Genomic DNA, 12,545 nt, shown 5'->3' on the forward strand with positions numbered 1-12,545 from the left:
ACACACACACACACACACACACACACACACACACACACACACACACACACACACACACACACACATGCCTGCATGCTCTACTCTGCTTCTTAATACAGTAATAGACTAATCGTTAACAACTTCATACCCAAACAATGAACAGCTTACCTACATTTTCAAGAGTCCTGTGAGCCAAAAATGTACAGCTATGGTATGCAGAGACTGGGGTGTAAAGTGTTTGGTCTCTTTACTAGATACTAGAAACTACCTGCGATCATGAGGCATTGGGGCACTGGGGGCAGGGAGATAAGAGGAAATAATGATGGCTTTGTTCCAGGATGATGGTACAGCATTAGCACTAGTGGTTGCAGTGTCCATAAGGGTAGTCTAAGGCTGAGCAAAGATCAAAGACTGTCCTGTCTGTGAAGTACAGAGAACTGTCCCGTTAGCAGTATCTTCCCCATAGACAGGAGTAGTTTCTTGATTCTGATGTCCTACTAAAGGTTGTATAATCAACTTCTTTGATCAAGGGTCAGTGACAAAGACAGAAAAACTGGGGTCCACAGGCCTAAAACCAAGAATGTTTAAATATTATTCAAATTCACTTAAAAAGTTAAAAAGACAACATTTCATCTATCAGCATACATTTTCTGTACAATAAGTTGAAACTAATGTCTGGCATGACTGATTGTAACCTTCATCACACAGTGATTTACTACAAAATGAAAAAAAATTATGAGAGACAGGAAAAAATATTAGGGAATTCAAGGACATTCTTCAGAATCAGGGACAGGTGAGCCCTATGTGTGAGTATCTGAGGTTGTCAATGCTACAGCCAGCATGCTTCATGAAGCATTATGGGATTATGATGGATATGCAAACGTTAAGTGTATCAGTTTATTTGCAAGGAGGCCTGCTGCAGTGAGTAAATGATGAGTTTTCTTTGTTTTGAAACCTTGATTTTGGTGTAAAGTGCTTGCTCTTACTGTCATGATCAGAGCACTGCATGTCTCCTGGTAACAGATAATAGTGATGTCTAGCCTCTGTGTTCTCAAACCCAACCCTCATGATACAGCACAGCAACATCTGAGGGACATATAAATAAGAAAATTCAATCATACATTTGCTTGATTTAAAGATAGAGTTCATCCACAGTGTCAGGAAGAAGGATGGAGGGTAATTATTTCCTCCTGATACTCTAAGATCAGTGGATACAGTGAGAAGCCACATATCTGTTCAGCTGACCTAGTGGGTAAGTTCTGGGCAGAATCCCAAGCAGTAAACTCCCTGGGAAGTAGGAGCTAAGGAAAGGCCTGATGGAAAGATAAAAATTATCGCCCAGAACAGTGCCTTCTGAGAGGCTGAGTTCAAGCCCACTGACTAACCAGACTGAAGGGAGGATGGGCCAGTCTGTAAATCATGAAGTTCAAGTCCTAAGAAGAAGCAGTTATTCAAAGATGGGTTAAGCTGTAGATCCTCGTAAGAAAACTGTTTGGCGGATTCATGCTGAAATATGGTTCTGCTCACTACAATGTCGAGAAGCACTAATGACAATGATACTCACCTTTGCTCAGGAAAAACTAAGACAGAAGTTAAACTAGTGATTGAAGTCCATTAGAATCACTTGGAATCTAACCAAATGAGGTGGCATGACATACAGATCTACCCAATGGAGATCCTTTTCCATTTAGCAGAGTAAATCTGACAAGTAGAAGGCTTTCTGGCAGCTTCAGCTACCTCTATCATCTTTGTTGGAAACCCAGAAGGATCTAAGAGAGGAGCAAGGTTTAAAGGTAGAGCTGACAGTAGCCTCATCTTAAGGTGATTTCTTCTGTGTAAATTGTGATGGGATGCTGGATTGCCATAGGCCTGAAAGTATAATACCACATCTTTCTTGGCCTCAGTGGGTGTGTAAAAAAAGGTTTATGACAGCTTTAGCTGTAACAAATCACTTCGGGAAATATAAATTATGTTGTACAATAACATTTATTCAGAATAGGATTTAACATCTTACTGAGATTACACAAGTGTGAATCTAAAATGGCAGATTACAAAAGCTAGTTTATACACATGAAACAAAGTATAGCTTAGGTGGTACATTTTAGAAACACCTCCAATTACAAGTCACATCTTATAACTGACAATTGTATCATGCAATAATTCATTCTTTCATCATTTAAATGACAGTTCATATTGTTATACCTCTAGGAAGTTCTAACTTTTCTGAGCAGGTTTCACATGATCTCACTTCAGTAATTTTCCCCTACATGTAACAGTATTATATTCAGCATTTGTTATAATCAAGGTCATAATCACAATGGCACTCTATCTAATTGTACTTTTGTGACAGTGTCTTTTGTCCATAGAGCATCTTTTACAAACAAAAGCTCGACTATACTCTTTTAGTTCATCTTGAAATAAGCAGTTGTAGCATAATGACTGAAAGTCACAGAATAACCATTTTTTTTGGCCTAGCTTGCCTAGAAACAATGTCTTAAATAATTCCACTTAATGAAATCCATTTTGACGCCTGAGCTTTTACACACTGACAAAATGATGAGGATACATTTTTTTGAATACCTTTATTAACTTATTACACAATATCATGGCTATACATACAGTTCTAAACCAAAAGAAAAAACATTACTAAGATATTTTCTTTTCGTGCTTTATACATATATGATTTATTTTTTAATAATTATTATTCAATTTAACATTACTTAGATTGCTGAAGTCCTGCCTTTCTTGACATTTTATTTCTCTTCCTAAACATTATTCTGCAAGTGTGTTCCCATAGATTCAGCTTATTTCTACGTAGTTTGCTTTTTCTGTTTTATAAAGATCCCACCTCCAATTATTTTATCTCCTTAACAACATTCAGTAATTATGTTGCAGTTGGTTTACCTTTTAAGTTTCATTTTCTAGTAGTTGTTTTTGGCAGACAACAGCATTAAACTTAGTAGTGCCTTACTATGTCTGGGCAATTCAGTTTATATATCCTAAATTAAAAGAATCATTTCCTTATTTAAAAATAATTTACTCCCCCTACATCTTTGACAAAGTACCCTGTAGGGAATTTTTAAAATCAACCGACTTGTTACATTACTCAAAAACATATTCTCAAGTATTCCCTCTCTTTCCTGTTACACCTCCAACAACTGCTATCTACCAGTGAAAAAATAATTTGCAGTCTACTTGGGATATAAAAATCTTATGCAATCACCTTCATACAAAAATTCTAAATCTTCTAAATTTTGTTGCATACTTGGGAGCCATACAGATGTCCTCCCTTTGTTCATTTGTATGTTACCTTTCTGTTCTCATATGTCAGTCTTTTCTAATTTGTTCTGAATAATTCTTATAGCTATCATGTATTATTTATATCCTCTATTAGTTATCTCTCTTTTTTAACTGCGGCTTCTTTTTTTAGACTCAAATATAAACTCAACCAGAGCTGGTCTTTCATTTAACATTTCCCTATCCCTTCTCTTTGCCTATACCCTGTCATCAATCCCTGGTAGGGAAGGCAGTCTTCAACTTGCAGTACAAACTTCTGCTTGGCCTCACCCCACTGTATCACTTTTCCTCACTAGTTATTTGCTTCCAACACCTTGATTCCTTTGCTAATTGTCTCCAATAAATTCCCATTTAAAACCACAATGACCAGTTGTTTTGCACTGAGAGGGTTTGTGATCTGCACTGTTGTGGCAGAACAGGTAGCTTACATCCTTCTAGGTTGGGAACTGCTGATTGAGGGCTCAGTGTCTTATTCTAAAAGTGTATTAATTCTGGTTTAAGCACTTGGGCTTTCAGGCCAGTTATTTTACATTAAGAGGGTTCGTGGTCTGCACTCTTGTGGGAGGAGAGGCTGGACTCTGCCCTTCTGAGCTGGGAATTTCTGGTTAAAGGCTTATAGTGCATGCATATCTGAACTGCTTCTTACCGAAGTTGGTGCGCCTTGTTTGCTGTGGCATAGACTGGATTCGGGCCTGCTGGATCTAGCTTTGTTTGTGTAACTTGAGCACTAATCCAGACATTCTCTAAAGTATTCAATTGTATTTATTACTGCTTGATTGTAACTTGATTAAAGTGTAGCTATCATTCTAAGTCTTTTGGATTAAGCACTTGGGCTTCAGACCAGTTGTTTTACATTAGGAAGGTTTGTGGCAAGCACTGTGGTGGCAGGACAGGTAGCTTTCATCCTTCTAAGTTGGGAACTGCTGATTGAGAGCCCAGTGTCCAAGGGTATTAGTTCTGGTTTAGGCACTTGGGCTTCAGGCCAGTTATTTTACATTAAGAAGGTTCGTGGTCTGCACTCTTGTGGGAGAAGAGGCTGGACTCTGCCCTTCTGAGCTGGGAATTTCTGGTTAAAGGTTTATAGTGCCTGAATATTTGAACTATATCTTACTGAAATTGGTACACCTTGTTTGCTCTAGCATAGACTAGATCCAGGCCTGCTGAATCTAGCTTTGTTTATATGCTTGTTGTTTGCTTGCTTGTTATTTCCCTGGAAGCTAATTCCACCTAATATGCGGCTTCTCAGCGCTTCTGTGGATCACTAGTGATATCTGCATTGCTTACTGTACTAGTTCCTTGTTTCACTTGAAAGTTACTGTTTGTCGTTTTTGCATTTAGTTACTTGTAACACATTGCACTCAAGTTACCTGGCACTTGCTCACTAAAGCAATTATATAAGTCAGCACTAAAAATTAAAAGCACTATACCCTCACTCCCTACTGGCCCTTGTTTTCAATTATTAAGGAATTCCCAATATTATTCTAGCATGTCCAAAGGTCAGTTGTCAATCTCCTCTCCGGTCCAGCTGGTGAATCTGGGAATCTTGAGGCAATGTTATAACTGCCTCATGTACACAGACAACCCTCTCCTCCTCCCACATAACACAAATACTTGCGAGAGATGCAGCTATTTAGCCAAACTGGAGGCTGAACTCTCTCAACTCAGGACTGACAAGACCAGACAGGAGGAGAAGGCAACTACACACACCACAAAACCAGCCTCACATAATGCTACCACACCACTGAATCAAACACATAAACACACAAAGACATACTCGGAGGCTCTGAGTAAAATTTACCTAAACAGCAGAGGCCTCCAAAGCAGACACCCAAACAACTGCTACCTCAAGACACCCCACAAGCAACACATAAACCACAAAAGCAGTGTGCAAAGCAGTCACAGCCCTTAAGGCCAAATACAACACCAAACATACTTGTCATAGGTGACTCCATAGTCAGACACACTGACGTCCCACTCACCAGGCTGAACAAGGAGAGGGTCACAGTAAGCTGCCTATCGGGCTAGAATCCGCCACATAACACAAGCACTCGGGTCACTCCACGGCAAGTACAAATATGACACAGTCATTGTCCATGCTGGTGTGAGCGACCTGAGACGTACCTCCTGGACTACATGAAAAGAGACATAGAGGAGCTCTCTGATTATGTAGCCCAGGCAGGTATGACCCTGACCCTGAGCAGTATCCTTCCTTCACCAAGAATGATGCCACAATATAGAGACAAGATGATCAGCTTTAACAATTGGCTTAATGTCTGGTGTCATTCAAAGGGGATCCAGTGTCTGTCTGCCTGGGATGACATGCTTGACAAGCCACGCTGCTTCGCAAGGGATGGCTTGCACCTGTCACCCCTGGGATTCCGGATATTGGCTAAGGCTCTTGCCACCCCCATAGTGCCTTTTTTAGGCAAGGCTCAAATTCTAAACCTACCACCCAAGAAAACAAAAATGGGAAGAAACTGAGGGTAATGCTGCTCAATGCCAGAAGTCTGAATCTCAAAATGCACGCACTTGAGGCCCTTCTCAGTATGGAGAACATCGATGTCTGTGCTGTCACTGAAACCTGGTTCAAGGCTCCTGAGAGCACCCCGGCACTATTAGGTTTTACCTCATATCATGCGTTCCGGCCCCAAAACCCGGACCACACCACAAAAGGAGGGGGTGTATCCATATTCATAAAGGATACCCACACCACCAGGTTGGTGGCAACGCTCAAGCTCGAAACCATCCAGGTGCAACTAACCATAGGCAAAACTGCTCTACAAATTGTAGCATGCTACAGGCCACCCTCTCAAACTCAGGAACCCCACACAGCCTTCCTGAAGACACTGGAGGTTATAAATGTATCTCCAAACACCATCATATTGGGTGACTTCAACTACCCGAATATAGACTGGGAACATTACTCAAGCCCTAACTTTCTAGCCCAACGGTTCCTGGAGTTCATAAATTCAAATGCCATGGAACAGCTAGTCACTGTTTCCACGAGAGGAGAAAATATACTAGATCTCATTATCACAAACATGGGGACAAAATGCTCCACACCGAAGTATATCCCTCATTGGTGAGATCTGATCATAAACTAATCTCACTGGAAATCCACATCCCGCCCCACCCCAAACAAAAAGACCACAGTGAAGAACTTCTCTAAAGCAAACTTCACACTACTCAAGACTGGTGTGGTATCCTTCAAGGCCCCTGAGCCAGTGGAAACCACAACCTAAGCTGCGGAAGCCCTTACAAATGCCTTCTATGAACACCTCCAGGACTGCATGGATCAGGCAATCCCAAATAAAACCAAGACTCTTTCCACAAAGGGCAAACGTCCAGTCTGGTGGACCCCAGCCATTAACAAACTTTACAATAAGAGGAGAAAGCTATTACATGATAGAACAAAATCCATAAAAGGGAAGTCACCCCTGATCATTATTAGTAAAAAAATACGAGCACTCATAAAATCAACTAAGGCCAATTTTGAGAGAAAAATTGCCATGGATTCAAAGGACAATCATAAGGCCTTTTTCAGCTATGTTAGGAACCTGGGTGGAACCTCCCAGATATGCTCAGAATTAGTCCAAAATGATACAAAAATCACTGGACCCACAGACATTGCCAACATACTGGCAGACAGGTTCAGTGCAAACTTCACCCCCCTCTCCCCCCCTAAAGGAGAGATAACTATCCCGGCGGAGTGTAGCCTCCCAGACATCTCAAATGCACAGGTGAAAGCTGCTCTCTCTAAAGCTAGAAACACAGCATCAATGGGACCGGATGGTGTCCCCGGCTGTGTGCTACACGAGCTAAATGAGGAATTAAACCTGCACATAAGGCAGCTGTTTAATCTCAGCCTTACCACAGGATACGTGCCCAAGGAGTGGCGTACAGCAACTGTGGTCCCACTCCACAAAGGCGGTGCCTCTATGGACCCTGGTAATTACCGCCCCATAAGCTTAACAAGTCTAGTCTGCAAAGCTATGGAGAGGATCATAATGGAGCTCATAAACAAATATATAGGGGACTTGCAGACATTGGACCCGACCCAGTTTGGCTTCGTCAAGGGCAGATCATGCCTTTTGAACTTGGCCGACTTCTTCGAAACAGTCACCAAGGCCATTGATGAGGGAAAGGCAGTCCATACAGCCTACCTTGACCTTGCAAAGGCTTTCGACACAATACCCCACTCGGGTATTGTAGAAAAACTTACCAGCTTAAATGTAAACCCATATGTCACAAGATGGGTTGCAAACTGGCTTAAGGACAGAACCCACAGGGTTAGAGTTGCTGGCGCTATGTCAGACTCCAAGCCGGTCACAAGTGGTGTCCCACAGGGCTCGGTCCTTGGCCCCCTATTGTTCGGCATCTACTTCTCAGAAGTACAGGCTAACATGGGAGGACTTTGGCTGACAAAGTTTGCTGATGACTGCAAACTGGGCGCCATAGTGGAAAGTGCATCGGACATGGATATCCTTCAGAAGGGACTCACAGAAACAGATAGCTGGTGCCAGAGCCATGGCCTGAAGTTAAACGCCAAAAATGTATAGTCATACCCTTTGGGAAAAACAAGGTAACCCCAAGCTACCATATAGGTGGCAATCCACTAAGCACAGAAAAGGTTATCAGGGACCTGGGGACCCAGGTTGACAGTGGCCTTTCTTTTGACACTCACGTTGCTAAAGTGGTTAGAAAGACCTTCTACATTGCCCACCTGATCATGAAGGGATTCACATCCAGATCTAGTGAGGTCATTGTTCCCCTGTACTCTTCACTTATCAGACCAATGATCGAGTACAATGCCCCATTCGGGATGTATCTCACCCGACATCTGCAGCAATTGGAGAGACCCCAAAAGTTCCTCACCAAAAGGATAAAGGGACTCCAAAATCTGTCATATGCTGCCAGATTGAAGAAACTCCAGCTCTATTCAGTTGCATACCGTCTGCTCAGAGGTGACATGTGCCTGACATACAAGGCCATGTCCAACCCGGAATTAATGGACATGCTCCACCTCAAGAAATCCAAATCCACCAAAACAACTAGAGCAAGCAACTTAAACCTTAGCACGGATATAAATAGGACGTGCTGGAGGGATAGATTTATCACTCAGAGACTCCCTATGCTGTGGAATAAAATCCCGGTCCATGTGAGGCAGAGCACCTCGCTGGCTCTGTTCAAGAGAAATCTTGACCTGTGGATGGGAGATCGTAGGTTTATCCCAGGAATCATCTCTGTGTCACTGCTGGACAGAGGCACAACAAACTAATGGGCACAGTATTTTTTCATATAAGGGGTGGCGTAAGCCACAAATATTTGGGCTAGGCTTATAAATGCCTTAGGGCAGATAGCCTAGTATAAACCTATGAACCTATGAACCTATGATTTATATAACACCTTAACCATTCTGATGTCTAGTATACACATAAAGACTGTGTAATCATGGTTCAAAAATGCATATGAAATTGGATTTAAAGGATCTTTGCCCTTTTGGGGTAGTACAGGCACCACAGCTTTCTTCCAAGATGCTGGTATTGTTCTTCCTTCTAAAATATTGCTTAACATAACCTTCCAGATCCCCTTCAGAAGAGCAAAAGCTCATAAGACTGAAATCAAAATATCTAAAACTCAAAATATTGAAAATGGAATTTGCCCTTTCTATAGTGCTGTGCAGTCTTGGAGGTGGTATACATAATTAGCAGGGGGTGCGGGGGGGCACAGCCCCCCACATGAGAGGTGCAAGGGGGGCTTGCTCCCGCATTAAAAATATTTTCGATATTTTGAGTTTTAGATATATTGATTTTCAGTCTTTTGAACTTTTGATCTTCTGACACAGACAACCTTCCACATCTTTATAATTTTATTCTTGCCCAGCTTCCAAACTTCCATGTGAATACAGTCTAGCTATGGAGACCTCCTTGTTGATGGATCATACATCATCGTTTTTATCTCATCTCCATCTACTCTAGCTATTAATTCTTGAGCCTTATCTTCCTTTAACCTTGGCATATTTAAGTCTTCCATCAATATTACTATTTGTGCCTTTTCTTTGTTTCCTCATTCCCCTCTTATACAGATTTTCACAGACTTTTTTAAATAGATGTTCCTCCTGCTCTCACCCCTCTTAACTTCTACCGACTTACTCCCTCTATCTTCATCCTTTCTCCATTAATTCTCCCTTCATCCTTTTTACATAAACTCCATGCAACACTAGCCTTTCTATTTCTCCACCTCCTTTCACCTCTTACATAGAATTATCATCTTTCTACCTCAGATATTGTAGACACACCATCCACATACAATCAGAATACCTATCATACCAAAAGGGGTGCAAAAGCTACTAATCTCTATATTTACTCAAATCCATTTTATTTCATTGTTTTTATTACATTATTACATGTCTACTGCTTTTATAATGTTTAATACCTTGTATTAACTTCTGCTGATTTTTTTTGATTGTTAATTTTTGTATGAACTTCTGTTTGATTTTTTGCAATTTTCAATACTGTATTAACATATATTGATTTTCGCACTGTATGTCTGTACATGGCTCATCTCAGCCGAATAAACTTTCCTGGTTAACAAACTGCAAATAAATAAATAAATAAATAAATAAATAAATCAATCTAATACCTTGATAGGGTCTCTGGCTATTTTTCTAGTCATACGTTCCCAATGATTGACAATACTCCTTTCTGTTTTCTGTTGCCTAAGTCATTGTGCTAATAGTTTTTGTGCTCTGCGGTTGTTATCAAATTCTTGTTTAACAACAGCCTGTCTAAAGTCATGCATATTATCCATATACTCCTTTATTTTCCATTTAGCACTCAACTACTGCTCCTATTTTTGTTCTGTAAGATTCCACTTTGTCTACGATACTTAACATTTTATAATCCCTTTGAATAATTTTTACTTCCCATATCTCTTTCTTTTTCATTTCTACCATATTTTTAAATTCTACTTTCATTTTATCCTACTACTCAGGTGTCTCTTCTGAAGAAATTTGTCTTTCCTAGCAGCTCTTGAATCATTTCTACCCACCCACCTACCCACCGCCATTTCTTAGCTTCCTCTTTTTGTCAGGTAAGTAGAAATGTGCCATTATTTTATTTTTCCTTGATTACTTTGCATCTTTATCTTAGCCTTTATTGGTATATATCTGAAATAGTTATTGGATGTGTTTCAAAGCTGCCAATTAAATACCAATACTGTGAAATATAATTTCTCTCCAGTCTAACAGAGTTGCTATACATTTTCCACCCCAAATATTGCCATGTATTTCTTCAGAAATATACTCTCTTTTGTTATATTTTCACTTCTAGGTCCCCTGATACATCTTCACTATTGCATATCAAGTTCCATTCCGTACACATGAATAATATTCCCTGCTGGAAACTAATTACCCAAAATTCTCTTAAGTTCCTTAACAGTATTTTTGGATGGAATATAAATATAACCCAATGTAATACTCGTTACCCTGCTAATAACCCAGTATTGACACACGTACCATTGTCTTTCTATTCCTCTTTATTGGAGTCTGTCTTGCAGTCAGTACTATTACTCCCTTTTCTTTTATCTCAGATATTTTGATAAATAACCGTTCTGAAATTCTTTCTTTGCCAAATTGACATGCTCATTGTTATCTAAGTGTGCCTCCTGTGATACTGCTTTGTACCTATAGATCTTTATATAATTCAATAACCCCTTTGCTTCTTATCTATACCTATAATGCCACTGACATTTCATAATATGAGTGATAAGTCAGTCATCAGTGGAAGATGCTAATACTGTCACATATTCTACATGACAGTTTTTTGAATTTATGTTTCCAATTTGCAACTTACATGCACAAACAAATGTTTGGCAGGCTGATCTTATATGCAGTTTCAGCTTCTCATGTCTAGACTCATGTCACATTTTCTCAGACATTTCATTTCAATGAAAGCATTCGGATTACAGTACGTTTAGTTTATTTCTTCTCTGAAATTTTCAAGCAGATACAGAATCAGAGGGAAATGATATAAGCAGTGCAACTTTCATACTTATTACTGAAGGGAGAGCATGGTCGTCATCAACTGTCCGTCACCATGATAAGTAAATCAGAGCTGGAATAGGCCAGTGTTCTTATAACTGGTGAGCAGGCTGACCTCTGGAGTTTGCTGTTCTTGCAAGATCCCAACCAGATGGATCACCCTTATTCCCTTAAAGGCATAAAGATGAGACATCAGGATACATGCTTTAAGCATTTAAGCCCCTTTCTTTTTTGTTTCCAGTCAGTTTGTTTTATTTAACTGGAATTTTCTGTAGAGCTGACAGGTCTTGCTCACCTCTAGTTTTAGAATAGGACTGTGGCTTTCAATTGCTATATAGGTCACACCTGCCCTGGGGTTCCAGAAGAGGAATGGAGCTATAACTGTGGGAGTCTGCCATCACATTCACTTCTCCAGGATGTGAATGATGCTTGTGAGAGAAATGTCCTAATCTCTGGCACACTGCCAATGCCCCATCATCTTTCTGCACAGGGCTATGAGTGCACGACCTCCCTGATTGTTTCTGTATTGCATCATGGGCTTACCATCTGATTAGAGCAGGAGAAGGTTTGACCTCGACTCTTCTTCTAGAGCTTTAAAGGCTGGGAACACTACCCTCAGCTTAAGCAGGCTATTTTATATCCCCTTTTCTTGTGGTTTAAATGCCCTGAAGCAGAAGGCTGCTTAAGCCATGTGAATGCCTCAGCAACATTCATGATGTCTGCAGTGAGCTCATCTGAAGAAAGGGTAATCCCACTATGAGACAGGTGTAGATGCCCACCACTCAATATCTCAATGGTAAGGGTTTGAAATTAGAAGGAGTTCCATGATGGTGTCGACTCTGCAGCCATTGATACTTAACCGACCTCTATATCATCATCAACATCTGAATGTGTGAAAATGAAACAAAAAAAATGGTGGCCAGCATGAAGTCCAGGATGCATGTAAGGTGTCAGACTTCCATTCAACTTTTCAATTTCATCCAGGATGCCAAGGTCATTAGCTTCTGTGTCCTCTCTGTGAGCAAGAATAATTTTGTCCAGACCAAGAAACAACTCTCTACCAGGACAAGAGAGGCTTCTCCTATTTTAAGGTTTCTCTCTCAGGGACTGTAATCACTGGTGGACAGAGACCCTAGATAAAGCATGTTACCAGACAGTCCAGCCATTCAAATCTGGAAGCAGTAGGAGGCATATCTCCTGCAAGGCCTCTGTCACCATGGCCAGGACA

The sequence above is a fragment of the Protopterus annectens genome, chromosome 14.part0, assembly GCF_019279795.1.
Source record: "Protopterus annectens isolate FY-2018-M chromosome 14.part0, PAN1.0, whole genome shotgun sequence".
Classification (NCBI taxonomy): Eukaryota; Metazoa; Chordata; order Ceratodontiformes; family Protopteridae; genus Protopterus; species Protopterus annectens.